At 46.5% G+C, this 15893-nt stretch overlaps 1 long non-coding RNA gene across 1 annotated transcript; it reads right to left on the bottom strand.

The window, feature by feature from the left end:
- Positions 1-534: 534 nt before the first annotated feature.
- LOC103885599 lies at positions 535-13911 on the bottom strand. Its single transcript, XR_648759.4, has 3 exons — positions 12757-13911; positions 1939-2003; positions 535-1223 (listed from the first exon to the last, which is right to left on the bottom strand). It is a non-coding gene; the product is annotated as an uncharacterized LOC103885599 (long non-coding RNA).
- Positions 13912-15893: the final 1982 nt, after the last annotated feature.

Below are 15893 nucleotides of genomic sequence, written 5' to 3'. Positions count from 1 at the left end.
CTGATTAATGCAGGTTCCAGGAATCTCTAAGATTTCCAGTTTCTCTATTGTTCCCCATAAATCTGCCTTTAGATCAAATCAACCTTGATAAACTTATACTTAGCATAAATTCTGCCCTTAGATTACATTAAGCAGGTACACCCTTTCCCTATAGTATGTAATTCCTGGGTCCGGGAGCAACGGCGTCCATAAGTTTCCCAATAAAATCACCCTATAAAGACAAGCTGGACTTGTTTGCCTCCTTCTCTGGTTTCTTGATTCATTTTGGGTTTGGGGGCAGCTTTGCATATATGGCCCTTTCATGGAACAGTAGCTAATTATATCGCCCAATTAAAAAAAGAACAAGTATATACACATTTCAAAGAGAAAGAGGAAAGATGAAGAGAGAGTATCTGAAAGGGCCCAGAAGGGACCCGATAGTGTTCCCAAAGCTGGCAAGCGAGCAGTAGTTAACAAGAAGACTCTTGACAAGCTTTAGCAGAATTAGGAAAAGTCAGTAGAAGGGTGAACCATCCTGGGGAAAGATACAGGTTTGAGGAAGAGAGATATGTGGGAATTTGATATTTTACTAGATTTTATGATAATGACATGTACGCATTCTGTAACTTCTGAAATAAAAATTGATCATAAGACAGGCAGATCATCATTGTTCAGCTGACGCTGGTCCTGGAGGTTGTATCAGGACTCTTCAGAGGCTGGCCTGTTTCACCTGGCTCCCACGCACTGCCTCCTCTAGTACTAATTCCACGGAGGCAGCTGCATGCCCCATTTGATAAATGCCTTGTCGATAGCTCAAGCCAACTGAAATAATAATGGAAGAAACTTCTGCTTCTGCCAAGAACTGAGAAGTGGAATGACGCTAGTGAGTGTTTCCTGAAGCCAAAGGCAGGTTTCCTATAATTAGAAGCAATTTGCTGGCAAGTTTACTAGGCTCTTCCAAAGCATACAATATGGCAGATTGTTAAAGGTTTCTTTATTTTTCCTTTCCTCTTCATGACACATTGCAGATGGAGAGTGTGAAATACTCCCTTTTCTTGGGCTGGGGTTGTTATTTTAGAGGATCACATCTTTGCCGAGTCAGTGGAGTGGGAAGAATGAACCAATTTTTTTTTTGTATCATTGTGGGAAATGGGAGCAAATTCAGAGTCATATTCTAAATATTTTGAAGCTCAAGCCTTTCCAATTCTGTCCACTGAGAGACCTCAGCTTTAGCCAAGCAGGATCTAGAAAGTGAAATATAAACCAAGACCAAGCCCATCAAATTTCCATTCCAGTGTATAAGAAAATAGGAAACTCAGCATGTATTTACTCAAAGAGATATTCCCATTTTTGTATTCCGAAGTCCGTCTCAAAGGCCAGAGGTGCAGAAATGGATAGACTGACATCTTCTGAGCACCTAGGATTTTTCCAGCTCTGTGCCAGGAACCTGGCCCATTACTATGTAGTGTAGTCCCCACTATTGTCCCCACCCCTGTTGTAGGTAATAACACTATTCTCAATTTATGGACAAAGAAACCGAGACCCAGCAATGCTAAGAAATTTTCCCAGGGTCAGAGGCAAAGCTAAGACTCAACCCCAAGTCTGATTGACTCCTAAACCAGTGCTCTTCCCCCTGCACCTGTCTGCCCTGCTCTTGGGGTCAGTCTTAAAAAATGGAGGGTTGGTTCCCAATGTCAGAACTGACTATAGGATTCGCAGACCCTCCTAGTCTGTAGCATCTAAGAGAGGGAGTCAGAGTAGGAGTCGTAAGACTTAAGAAACCGCCTCCCTGGCCCAGGAATCGTGGCTTTACAGGATTTGTAACAGGCACATTTCTAGGAGTCTTTTGGTCTGGATTTAGCTGACCACTTTACTCAACAATTGAAGCAAGTGTTCAGCCAAGCAGTCCTGGAAAACCCATGACTCAGGATGCCATTGTTCTCAGTCCTGCATTCTAACCTTGGTCATGTTGATGTCCTTAAACACCAGGAAGATGGTCTCCTCAATCTTGCTTTCCCATTTCTCTAGTGAAGAGAGAAAGGCAGTGAGTGCTGGGGGTTATGCAGTGTGTACGTACAGCATGACTCAGAATGAGAGGGGCATTATTCCAGGAGAAGTCCTCCATGCAAAGGAAAAGAAACTGGTTAATTGATTAGCCCAACCTCCCATCTGCTACCTACACACCCATCCATCCATCCATTGACATTCTTCCATTCATCCACCCACTCATCCATTCACACGTTTATCCATCCATCCACTCATCCATCCATCCATCCATCCATCCATGTATCCATCCACCCATCCATCCATCCATCCATCCATCTACTCACCCCCCCATCCATCCACACCCATCCATCCACTCACTTGCCCATCTATCGATCTACCCATTCATTCATCTATTCAGCCAGTGCAATGTCTGAAAGAGAGCAGGCAATAATTGCGGTAATAGTCCCAAATGAAAAGAGATTAGGGTGATAAGATAGTAGACTCTTGATTTTCATTTAAAAAATTTTTGATGATTTTTAAAAATCTAGAGCCTTAAAGAAACTGAGGAAGATCATCAGGACAAAAATATGGGTTTTGGCAATAGAGAGGCATGAAGTCAAACTCTGACTCTGCCCTTTACTGGCTGGGTGAAGCTTGAACACTTTTCTCAGTTTTTGTTCCCTCATCTACCTTACAGTGGCAGCAACATCCACCTGGTGGTGGTGAAGGATGATTGAGATACCTGGATTGGAAAGATTATAGCCAAGGCTAACACATGAATGGATAGAGGAGGAAGAGCATGGTATATGGGGTCTCTGTTACCCTGAATGATGAATTTCAATTGATGTTGTAACCAGATGCCACCTTCTCTTTTCCATGATTAGATAACACATAGATTACCCACCTACAGGATGGAAGCTGTTAGAAGTTGGCCTTTTGGAGAGCAAGTGGGGAGGCAGGTGACAGTGTTTCAACACCTCGCTCTAAGCCTCTTTATCAAAGTGGTTACATATTCCGCCCAAATTGCCTTTGAATCTTGGCAAGTTCACTTGACCTGAGAGGTTAAGTGCTGCTGGAGCCCCAGCTGACCACATTGTCCTGGGAATGGAAAAGTTTTGCCAGCTATGCCTTCCTTCATAGGAAGGTTTAATCTGCTTACAGCTCTCCCACCGTTAAACCGGTTGGAGTGTGGCTTCTCTGGGTACCTAGAGAATAAAGAGTATGGCTTCTCTGGGTACCCAGAGAAGAAAGCCACACCAGGATTTTGGTGAACCTCTTGACTGAGTAGCACATGTCTTACGTTTTGGGAAGTTCATGGTAGAACCAATTTAGCAGGTGAGGAAAGAAACAAACAAGAGAGGATGGTGGCCTGGTGGTGGCGGTGATCAAGGTTATCACTCATGAATTCATGTCATCAGCTGTACTATAATGGTATCACTCTTGGATTTGCCCAACTGTGTTGCACAGGCCTTTGGAGAATACCAGCAGCTCAGAGTCCCAGGTTACCCCTGAAAGCAGCCTCCGGGAAGCCAAGCTGCATCTCATTAATCAAGATTCTAATTATTCAGAGGTTCCAGCTGTCTTTTTTCATAACATAGGAGGCTTAAAGCTTCTGTAGGCCTGAAGTGTGTGTGTGTGTGTGTGTGTGTGTGTCATTGGAGCACAGGTGAGTCACGCTTGCATCAGGAGGCTCCTGCAGGTGTGTTCTTGTAATGGTAAGAAACTAGAGGTAATCAAAATGTCCCCAAACTGGGAGTGGTTACTTTTTTCCAATTCTAGCCATCTTATGGAACACCATGTAGCTGTTAAAAATGAATGAAATTTTCCTTTTCCAGACGTTTTGTATAAATATATTTCATGTCATGTTTGTTTCCCTTTACAAATATGTATTCTTGTGTCATGAAAAAATAAATGCATTTGATTAAAAAAGGCAACGGCAAAGTGAGTCACTGAGATGTTTCTGGGGACACTGAGATGAAGCATAACAAAAATGCATCCATACAACTTCCAGAATGAAAGCTCCCAGGGGTCAGGTGCTGGGCTGGCCATTTGGCATAAGCGCCTGTTTAACCCTCAAAAAAATGATACATTGAATTTGGATATAGGGTCTTTGAAGATGTAATCAAGTTAAGAAGAGGCAATTGCAGGAAGTGGGGAGGCTCAACTCAGTATAATTGGTGTTCTTTTAAGAAGAGTGGGCACAGAGACCCATGCAGGGAGAATGCCTTGTGGCCACAGAGGCCGAGAGGGGAGTGATGTGTTCACAAGCCAAGGAATGCCAGGAGAGAAGCCCAGAAAAGATTCTCCCCTAAAGCCTCAAAAGGGGCATGGCCCTGCCAACACCTTGATTTTACGCTGCCAGCCTCCAGACCTGCGAGGGAATACGTTTGTGTTGTTGTAAGCCACTCCATTTGTGGTACTTTATTGTGGTGGCCTAGGATACTAGCACAATTGTTGCTCCCATTTTACAGAAAAAGAAACTGGGGCTTGGACAGGAAAAGAGGCAGGTCCAATGTGACACAGGCTGAAGGTGGCTGAGCTGGGATTCTAACTCAGCTGTGTGGTGAGCCAGTGGTCTGTCTGGCTCCACAGGGCTCCCTCCCACTTCCCTCGCAGGCACTATGGGCAGTGTTATCATTCCTACCCTACTCTGTTAGATAGTATTGAGAATGTATTTCAGTCCCTTACATGGAATATATGAGGGGTATAAATTTCAGACCAGATAACTAAGCCTAAGAGACACAATCAAAGCAATAGCTTACCTCCCAAATCCAAATGGCATTTTAGGAAAAAGCTCCTTCTACTTAGTTCTTAGGAACATTCAATGGAGACACACTTTTCACCTCCCTCACCTCCCAGTGACATTTTCCTAGGGATCAGGTCTCCCAAATCTTGCCAGAGGAAGAAGAATTCTTTTTCTGTGGCCACCATTGCAGAAACTGGCTGTGTTGTAGGCAGGTAACAAGGAAACAAAATTTTACCCAGCTCTGCCCTCCTCTGGTAGAACTGTACTCCACTCCAAAGGGGCAGGTTCAGAGTCCACGGCAGACATTCCCACGTGTGTCCCTTTTTCCCATACTCAGAGTGGATCTAATGAATATGCAGATATGACACCCGGAATGACCAGAAGGTCAGCCGCTACTGACGCTAGGTGTTCAGCCGCAGCCCTCCGGCCGTGCGCAGGCCTGGAGCCCAGGGGTTCAGCCGCAGTCCTCCAGCCGTGCGCAGGCACGGAGCCCAGGGGCGCTCAGGGCTCTGCTTGTGCTTTCCCAGTGACTCCTCACAATGCTGCTTTGAGTTCATTACTGGTGTCATCCTCATTTTACAGCCCTGGAAATGGAGGCCCAGAGAGGGGAATTACTTGCCCAAGCACACACAGCTCATCACTGCATGGTGCTAGGCAGTGAGACCCCAGGGCTGAGCTACATGACTGTCTCCAGTGATTAGGAGCTTGTGCTGTGGAATCACGCAGACTTTGCCCAAATCTTCTGCTTTGGGCTGTAAATGAGGATAATATTTGCACTTATCTCCAGATTGTCAGGAGGATGGATTGCATGTTTCAGCAGTGAGTGTCTGGGAGTGTCTGGCACGGCTTTACAAAGGCGGCAGTTGTCATTCGGGCTGGTCGTCATCCTGGAATGCCTCCCTTTGTTCTCGCTCTTCACCAATATGAGGGTCCGGGTTGGGGGGGGTCCATATCTCGCCTTTCTTAGTACCCGACTGAGAGGCACAGGCCAGGCCCTCAGGACAGTCTCGGGAGGTAGCATGACATGATGGCCTTGGGGTCAAAAAGCCTTGGGGTCTGATTCCAGATAAGAGGGACCTGGAGTCACATAGGGGCCTTGCTGATTTCCGATGGGCTACTTCTCTCCGAGCCTCAGTTTTCTTAGGTATAAAGTAGGGCCCATAATGCCTCCTTCCTGGGTTGTTCAGAGGACGTGATTCAGTCTCCTATGTGAAAGGTACCTGCCAAAGCAAGTGACCATTGAGTCTCTCTCTTTCTTTCCTCTTCTTTCTTCTGTCCTTTCTTTTCCACTTCTGTCCTCACCTGTAAAAGGGGCTGAACTGGAAGGTCCATCTCCCTGGGTCACATAAAGGACGAGTGAAAGCCTTCTATCAACCCTGCGGCACTGGACACGTTCACCAGAAGTGAATTGAAAAGAAACATCTAGAAACACAGAAATCATTTGCTTTTCCTGCCAGAGAGGACTGGGTCCATTCCCCATCTACCACAGCTCATGGAAGTCAGAGGCCAAGGGATAGAATGGTTTCCTGGCAAGAAAAGAACGAAGCCCTGCAGAATGAAGAAAATCCTAACACACCTTTCCAGAATATTATATCAAGCGAGAAATGGTTTTAGCTGAAGCTGTCTGAATAAATTACTGGCAGTTGGAGGGTGAGGAAGTGGAGCTGTGAATGTATTTCTATAAAGTATTTCTATGTCAAACTTAGATCCTGCTCTGTATATTTTTGTGACTTTTAGACAAAGGATATTTTACCAGCTTCTTTTTTCCTCAAAAAGCAGCTGTGCAAGTTAGGAGAAGGCCCACAGATCTCCAAGAGGGATATAAAACTCTTCCTTTCTTCAAAAAGTTTTATAAGAAAAAAGAGACCTTTTACTGAGAGGTACATATTCAGAGACATAATTCTTAAAGTTGAGTTGGTAAATCTTTGAATGCAGCCTTCAGATACTCTACTTGGTAAACTCCTACACATACGTCAAAACCCAGATAAAAGTTGTCCAGCTCTGTGACCCTTCCTGACATGCTCCTAAAGCCAATGGGACCCCTCCTTTTGTGCTTGAACTACCTACTGTAGAGGCCTCTGTCATAGCACAAGATACCCTGTTGATTTCTGATAGAAGCAGGTACCCCCGTCTGTGTCTCACCAGAGGCTTTGACCTCCTTGGTCACATATTGACCATATTGATCTCTATTGCATCATATTGATGTATATTGGATCACTTTTGATCCATATGGTTACGAAAGAACTCAGCACAGGGCCTTCCACAGAGCACGTGCTTAGCTAATGGATTTATGAGTGAAGTACATGCATTCATTTATAATAAGCAAGGGAAGAACACAAGGCTGTGAAGAAACATGGCACAGAAGATTCTTCCGAAGGCGGGTAGCTGGGCAGAGGGGTGGCTTGTAACATTTTCTGAAAAGTCACCAGCACCTCATTTTGCCAGACCAACAATATTAAGAACAACCTATTACACACTATTGAGGTTGATCTTACTGGGTGTGAGGTCAGCACTTAAGAGAAGAGCAGAAATAGTCAAGATTTACCCCTGAAATTCTTTAAATCGCTCATAAATAACAATAAAAAATGGCCTTATATATCCAACCTCACAGATGATTTTCTCAATTTATCCTTTTTTTTTTTTTTTTCCTCTTTTGGTGGCTCTTAAGTTTTCCTTCAGTTTTCTCTCTAGAAAAGTAAGATTCCATCATCTGAACTCAACTTTACTTTGGTGGCTGAGAAAACCTTAAAATCATCCCCACACCACCCATTTTGGGTATGGGAATTAATGGCACCAGGCCAGAGGACCTCCTGGCCCAAGGGCCTGTGCCCACAGAGGGAAGGGCAGGCAGGGCCCTGGGCATGAGCTACACTGCATCTCATCATGCCATGAGGTCAAGCTAGAAGCAGCATCTCCATGTTTATTTATTTATTTTTCTGTACAAAATATCATTTAATGCTATTATTTTAAAAATCTGTACATACACCATAATGTATACGTACACATCACGCACAAACATTTGCAAGGGACAGGAAACCCTCGCAAAGTAGCTTAAGAAAAAGTTGGAGGGAGTTCCTTGTCTCAAACCTCAAAAGGTCAGGACTCAAGCAGGCCTTGGGGATGGCTGAACCTGTTCCCTCTTTTCTTTCTCTCATGAAAGATAAGCTTCTTCATGTGTCAGGGAACAGGGCTGCTGCCAGGCATAGATTCACATTATTCCAACTCCATGGCTGGAAACACAAAGAAAACTCTCTCCCATGATTCCAACAAAAAATTCAAGGAAGAACTCTGACTGGTTAAGCTTTGAGACACTCCTGCCTCTGTGGTGGTGGTGGAGGGAGCTGTTTATCAAAGACAGTGGGTGCCTGGGTCTTGGACAGACATGGATTAGCCCTGACAGTATATAATTTGGTAGGCTTCAGGTGGAACCTTGGAATCTATATTTTAAAAAATTCCATAGGTGATTCTGATGTATAATCCCAATTGGGAAATACTGATCTATCTATACTTTAAATATATATGGATATAATGTATCAGGGAATACATTCTAAGACCCAAGGAAGCTGAAAGAAATTACCTAATCTCTACATTCCATAACTATTAGGTGTCTACTCCCTGTTAAGTTTAAAGACATGCAGACAAATACGATTTGTATCCCATCAGTAAGGAGCTGCTGTTTAGTGAGAGAGACATATACAAATAAGAAGTGACAACTGGGAATACAGTCTTGGGAACCTAATGCATCAAGAAAGATCCTGAAGTCACCAGGGAAGTCTTTCCCAAGGAAGGAACATTTGAACGTGGTCTTGAGGGATTAAGTAGAAGCTTGGTCAGGCCAAGGAAGGGCATTTAGGTCATGCCAAGGAAGTGCATTTAGCCTCAAGGGAACAGGATGTTGGAGGATCTGGTGAAGCTTTAGTGTCTAGTCCTTGGGTATGCCCCTTTCTCGTTAGACTTCATGAGTTCAAATCCCACCTTTACCACTTACCAGCCATGCGACCTCAGAAGAGGTGCCCGAGTTACATACTATGTCTGGTACCTTAATCTTCTCATTTATAAAATGGAATTACTAATCCCATCCTCATGGGATGTTACGAAGATCACATTAGATGATATTATAAAATAGGTTAGTATAGCAGGCTTTTGAGTCACGCAGGACTCAGTTTGTGTGCCTATACCATTGCTTGTTTACTGTGGTCCTGGGAAGGTTGTTCTACCCTCTGTTTCCTCACCTAAAAAATATGGAAAGCAATAGCACACCTCTCAAGGGTGACTATGAAGCTTAAGTAAGAAATAGTGTATGCAGAGTATTTGACTCAAAGTCTGATACATGATAAGCGCTAAATACACATTGTAAATTATTACGTAATAACTACTTTGCAAAGTCCTTAGTGAAGTGCTAGGCACACAGTAGGTGTTCTGTGTCCTCCCATTACAGCGGAGACTGGCCTGTGCCTGGAAATCACTCTTGAAAATCTAACTGGACAGATACCAAGAGGGAATGTGGATGGGGGATGGGGGGCCCAAATCCACCCTTGTTGAGGTTGCATGTCGGGCAGGGAGGTTGTCTCTGTGCAATCCAGCTCAGTTTTCTTAGGCAGAGACCCAGAGTCTAATGAATGGAAAGCTGACATGCCAAGGAGTTCATTCTGGAAGAGAATTCGGCCCATTTGAAGAAAATACTTCGGTCGACTCACCCATTCCACATGGAGTGGCATCCTGGCATATGTCATGAAATCACTAAATCATGGGATGGTGCAGTCTCTCTTTCCTCGGGAATGTCTGAGAAGCAAAAAGGGGGTTCAGATGGCCCCAAAAAGGGGGTACACACAGGCAGCTAGGATACGCTCCTGAGCAGCTGAGCCTGCCGGGAGTGGGTAGGGATGACGTCATGAAGAGATCAGAGCTTGGCATCCACATGCCCACAGGCCTGAGCAATGTCTTCCACCTTCATCAGACCTAACCAGGGCCTGGAAAATCCCAGAACAGGCAGTCCATGCCCCTGGAGCCAAACTTCATCAGAAGAAGGGCGGTAATGCCTATGGAGTGCCTTCAGTTAGACAGGCTCTAGGCTGCTTTTCCAAACCCAGAAACACTGATATGAGCAGGGAAGTGACATGCCCAAGGTCAGAGTCCGTTTCCAATGAGGGTCTGCTAGGTGCCAAGGCCTGGAATGTTCCATTGGCAAATTCCCATGAAGCTCTCTGTGGTGGTGACACCTGTTCCAGAGTCATCCAATCACCCAGATGCTGGTGATGCACTTAGCAGCTGTGTGGTCTTAGAGGCACGTTCCTCCCTCAGAGCCTCGATGACCCCCATCTGTGAAATGGGAACAGCAATGCTGTCTCAGAGGATCATGTGGGGACTCTACTGCAATGAAGGCTGTGTAAATACTACGAGAATGATACATTCTCTGTACACATGCACAGAGCTTATTTTATTCTGAGTTCCCAAAGGGATTCAGAAACCAAGAGAAGGCAGGGGGAATGGCAGGTAGGGCAGAGAATTAACTCTTCAGGGTGGCCAGGCTGGAAATTCCCCAGGGAGCAGCCGGTCCTTACTGGGCATCTATGAAAGGCTTCGCGAAATCTTGGCACATGGGAATACAAACGAAATGCAAGACAGGGGACTTCTAAGGCTGCATTTTGAACCCTTCGAACACGGCGCCCCAACCAGCACCTCTTTGATTTCCAGGCTCCTGGAACAGGATAGTGATGCTGTAATGTGTGCGCTGCGTGAGCAGAGAAATGGGCTCAGGTTTCAAACTGAAGCCACGAACCTGCAGTGTGGAGTCTGGCTGGTGAGCTTCTCCCCACTGCAGCACGGTTAGAGGCAGCACAAGGGTTGTTGTTTTTGTTTGTTTGCTTTAAACCAACCTGTTCTTTTGAGGCTTTGCTTAAACGTGCTCCATCTTCAGGCAGTCCTGAGCCGTTCTCCTTTGCTAGGGATTTTTCATGCTCATCTCTAAGTGCCTTTATTCTCTTTCAGTTTTCAAACCAGATATGAAGCGCACTATTTAAAAACTGGAAACCTTTCCTTGTGTAGTCAGTTGATAAGAAAGTTCCAAGGCCTCAGGGCACTGAGAGCAGGGAGAGGCTGAGTCCTGGACCACCTCACACCGGGCGACGCCCGTCCTGGGCTTCGGGAGAGTGGAAAGAGGAGTGTGGGTTGGGAGGCCTGCAGGGGTGTGGGCATGGCCAAGACGTAATTGCCAATCGCTGGCTGGAGGTGGGAGAGTTTAATCTTCTTCAGGAAATCCTCAGGGTGTGAAAAGTCGGGCCTGATATTATAAAAACCCTGCTGAGAGGTTTTAATGGAAGCGGACACGGTGGGCACATTCTCCAGCTCCAATTTTCTCATTCTGAAACGGACCGAAGGAGTGTAGAAAACACCCAATGCACATCATCTAATATCTCTAATATGCAGCCGCCTTTTAGCCTCCGGAGAAGGACAGGTATTCATTTTCATAAATTACTTTTTAACCATTTTTTTTTTCAAAGTTGGGGGGGAGTGGTGAAAGAAACAGAGACAAAACAGATGCCTTCAGCCCTTTGATCAGCCTCCCTGCAGACAACCCGGCTGCCCGATAGCACCTCTTAACTACAGCTTGCCAGGAAGAAAATGAGTGGTTTTAACTCTGCAATTACAGTGCCTGCTGAAGGCCTGTCATCGCAGCCAGAGGGACCTGATCCCACCAGTTTGGCTGCCCCCAGAATTACAACCATCGGGCAGAAAGTTAAATACCCCCTGCGGCCAGGCGGCTTCCACAGGCCCTGAAGCTCTGGGCCAGCCACCCCCAACCCCCTGCCCCCTACCATGGTTCCCCCATCCTTGTCTCTATAAATATAGAAAACTAAGACCATATACGCCAGCTCAGCCAGGCCAGACAGAAGAGAAGGGAACAGGAGACAGCGGCCTTATCTCACGCCCAGGAGTCGGGGAATGTGGCCGAGGCAGAGGTCAGATTTCTGGAAACAGAAGGGGGGAGGCCAGTCCCACCCCCCACCCCCACCCCCTGCCGCCCTACCGACTACAGCCTCTTTCCTAATCATCTGAGAGCACTCAGGCTGACTTTCTGAACACTGAACATCAAACATCTATTGCCTTATCTCAAGAGGAGAGACAGGGGAGGGTAATATTGACTTGATACTCTCCTCAGGCTCAGCCCCAGGTGGTTTCCATGGGTCCTCATGTCCCCTGCAGCTGGTATCTGCAGGAGATGTTATTACCCAACCCCCTATCATGGCCCAGGGCCACACACAGTGGAGCCTCCAAGTTCTCTCTGGCGAATCTTCCTTTACACTTGGTGCAAATCTACTTGGAATGTCTGCAAACAGGCCTAGCTTTCTTGCCTCTAGGCTTTGGCAGACGCTGTTTCTTCTGCCCGGAGCCCCCTCCTTTGCTGATTTCCCAGCGGACTCTCCCTGGGGAGACTCTTGCCTTTGAGGGATCTCTCTGAGAAGTCTTGGGGGAGCCCCCTGCTTTGGCCCCAGCATCCTGTGGCGTTCCCGGGGCCCCATCCACATGAGGCTGCAGTGGTCTGACACTGGAGGTCTTCCTCACTGACTGTGAGCTGCTTAGGGCATTGATGGGTAACAGTCATGCCACACACACTGTCCCTGGCACATGGTAGAACCCTGCAAAGAACTGGTTAGATAAATGAGGGACTGGGAAACTTCCAGAAGAGAACATTAATGCTCATAGAAGTTGAGTTACTAGGATGGGGATGCTAGAAGTGGGGTTAAAACCTGGGTCAGCCCAAACACAAAGCCAGTTCTTCCCAGAAGGGTGCTCTGCCTGTCTGGGGAAGGACAGTACATGTGCCAACAAGGGAATATGGATCCAACACAGTGCCCTGGCTCTCAGGGCCGGGACTAGCCTCGGAAGCAGAACTGAAAGAGGTATCTGGAAAACTCCATTATCAAAATGAATCATATTTTAACCTGATATTTTCCAGCATCCAAATGAACACAAAACCCCACTCTGAACAAAATACCAAATTTTAAAATACAGACAAGCTCAGCTTTACTGACCTCTTCTCTTACCTCAGATTCGAATATGACTCAGGATGATGCTGTTGACTTTAAGTTGCTGATGACCTTAGGCATCCTTTATTGTTCCCTCTCTAGGACTCAGTTTCCCCATCTGTAAAAAGAGTCCAGGCTGGAGGCTCCTGGAGGCTCTTCTGACTGCAGGCTGGTGTAGGTTCAGTCCCAGGCCAGCCTGCCTGCAGTTTGTCCCTCTGTGGCCCTGAAGCTGGGGAAGGTGTATGGGTGGGCACTCACTTCCAGACCACGGCCCAGCCTCCTGATCCCGGGCAGCACCTGGGCTGAGTTTCACAAGTGCCTCCCAAAGAATGCTCAGGAAGGCGCTGGGAACTGAGGTCAGCTACAGACGCGATGTTGCTACGTTTTTGGCTCCAAGGGGCTAGGATGACTCAAGGGTAGTGCTTTTGGCTTCTTATGGCCTCAGCGATGACAGCCCATCGTGAAGTCACCCTGGGATGCCAGCTCTGGAGACTCACTGCTCTTCCTTTATGTGGCTTTTTCACTTATTTCCCTGACTCATTAGCAGAAATGCTTTTCTTTTAAGAACAATGAGAGGGACAACTGGGGAAATGTTGCAGTTATTTGCTTAAATTCTTCTGATGTTTGCTCATTGTTTTGTAATTACATTCTGATTCTGTCTTCTCTCACAAATTAGTTCTATACATCCATTCCAGCCACTCTCTAACTTGTTCATTAGTTGATCCGCTTAAATAAATGGTAGTGGTACATGTTGAGTGTCCTCAGTGAGCCATGCCAGGCAACCATCCATTTGTCTGTGTAGTCCCAGCATGCATCGTGCATCTACCCCATGCCAGGGACTGGGCTAAGTTCTGCGTTTACATGTTGGAGCAAACCAGCCACATCTGTACCTTGCAGCGCTGACAAGAGGCTGGAGAACACTGGCATTAGACTAAAAGTAATCAACAAAGCTGTAGCTACCACTTCTGAGAAGAGCTCGAAAGAAAAGGCACATGGTGCTCTAAAAGCTTAAGACAGGAGGATCCAGTCTGGTCTAGAGGTCTGAGGAAGCTTCTCCAAAGAAGTGCTAATGGGGGTAAGATATCTGATGAACTGGGGTGCAGTGGCTCACACCTGTAATCCCAGGCGGGCAGATCATTGAGGTCAGGAGTTGGAGACCAGCCTGGCCAACATGGTGAAGTCTGTCTCTACCAAAAATACAAAAATAGCTGGGTATGGTGGCATGCACCTGTAATTGCAGCTACTCAGGAGGCTGAGGCACAAGAATCACTTGAACCAGGGAGGCAGAGGTTGCAGTGAGCTGAGATCGTGCCACTGCACTCTAGCCTGGGTAACAGAGAGAGACTCTGTCTCCAAAAATAAAAATAAAAAAAGCTATTTGATGAACTAGGTGAACTAAGGGAGGGAAGTGCATCTAGCACTGAGAATAGCATTTTCAAAGGCCCTGAGATAAGACGGTGATGAGTTTGAGAAACCGGAGCAAGCCTCAGGTGGCTGGAGTGCAGAGAGCCGTGGGCCTCTGTGTGAAATGCAGCTGACGAGGTATCAATACATCGAGGCCAGCACACAAGGCATCATAGGCTGTATGAGTTGGAGCTTGACATTATCATCCTGACTGCGGTAGTTGTTACTGTTACCGTTGTTATCACTATTTTTCAGATGAGGAAAACAAGGCCCAGAGAGGTTCATTCATTCATCCAGCAAACATTTATTGGGCAACTACTATGTGCCAGGCATGGTTCTGGGTGCCAGGACATAGCTATGCCTGGAGCAGGCTGGGCCTTGTTGCTGGGGAGCTTTTATCCATACATGCAGCAAAGGCAGGATGGAGACCTGGGTCTGCCCGTTCCAAAGCCTTTGCTGTTTGCTGACCTCCTGGTGTCTTGGGCCCAGTCCTGGGATGCAACATACTCAGGGTCCTCCTCAAGAGCTTACCTTCTGGTGTGAGCTGCCACTGTGGTTTGTCCACTGGACCCAGACTCAGCATCCTGCCCCCGCCAGGTATTACAGTTGCTTCCTAAATCTCCAAAGAAAGAGGCTGAAACAGGAACAGGGCTGTGGCCCTGGCAAGGGAAGTGGCAGAGCAAAGCTCTCTAGCCCTGCAGTTGCTGGGCCAAATTCAGACCCGCCTCTTAATCTCATTTCCACTTTTGTGGATTAAAGATGGTCACAAATTCTTCACCGATCTTTTCTTTGAGATAGAGACTGCTTCCCTATCCTTTTTGATTCTGGGCTGTCCTTGTGACATGCTTTGACTAATGCACTAATGAGGCTGGGGTGCCGGCCTCAGCCTCTGTGCTCCGGGAAGCAGCACCCTGGAAGTAATGCTGCTCAGGCTCGTTACTGAATGAAGAGCAAGCATGCAGAGAGGGTAGCAGGTAACCCTCCACCCCCAGAACGAAGCATGAGAGAGAAGCCTTCTTGGACCCTCTAACCCAGCTCAAGGGCCTACTGAATCATCGCAGATCAACTGGAAGCCAGACCAGCAGAGGGACTGCCCAAGAAACCCAAGGACTCATGGGAAATAATAAACCACTGGGTTTCAAGCCACTAAGTGTTGGGGTGTTTTATTGCTCATCAAGAGAAAACTGAACGCCCGCGGGATGTGCCTCAGGAGAAAATGTAAAGGGGGATCTATGACCTGAATAGGGGTTTCTCCAAAGAAGACATACATGTGGCCAGCAGGTATAAGAAAAAGCGCTCAACATTTCTAAAACCCAGAACCACAATGAGATATCGCCTCATGCCGGTCACAATGACTGTTATCAAAGAAATACGATGTAAGTGTTGGTAAGCATGTGGAGAAATTGGTCGGCTGTTTGTAGGAACGTAGAATGGTGTAGCCACTATGGAAAATAGCATGGAGGTGCCTGAAACATCTAAAAATAGAACCACCACATGGTTCAGCAATCCCGCTTCTTGGTGTTTATCTAAAGGAAATGAAATCAGGATCTTGAAGAGATATGTGAACTATTGACAAATAGTCAAGATGTGGGAACAGCCTAAATGTCCATCGACAGATGAACAGATAAAGAAAATGTGACATACACAAACAATGGGCTATTATTTGGCCTTTAAAAGGAAGGAAACTGCAACATGTGACAACATGGATGATCCCAGATGACATTATGCTTGGTGAAATAAGCCAGGCACAG

The sequence above is a fragment of the Papio anubis genome, chromosome 5 (genome assembly GCF_008728515.1).
Source record: "Papio anubis isolate 15944 chromosome 5, Panubis1.0, whole genome shotgun sequence".
NCBI lineage: Eukaryota > Metazoa > Chordata > Mammalia > Primates > Cercopithecidae > Papio > Papio anubis.
This window is presented reverse-complemented; position numbering and strand designations above follow the sequence as displayed.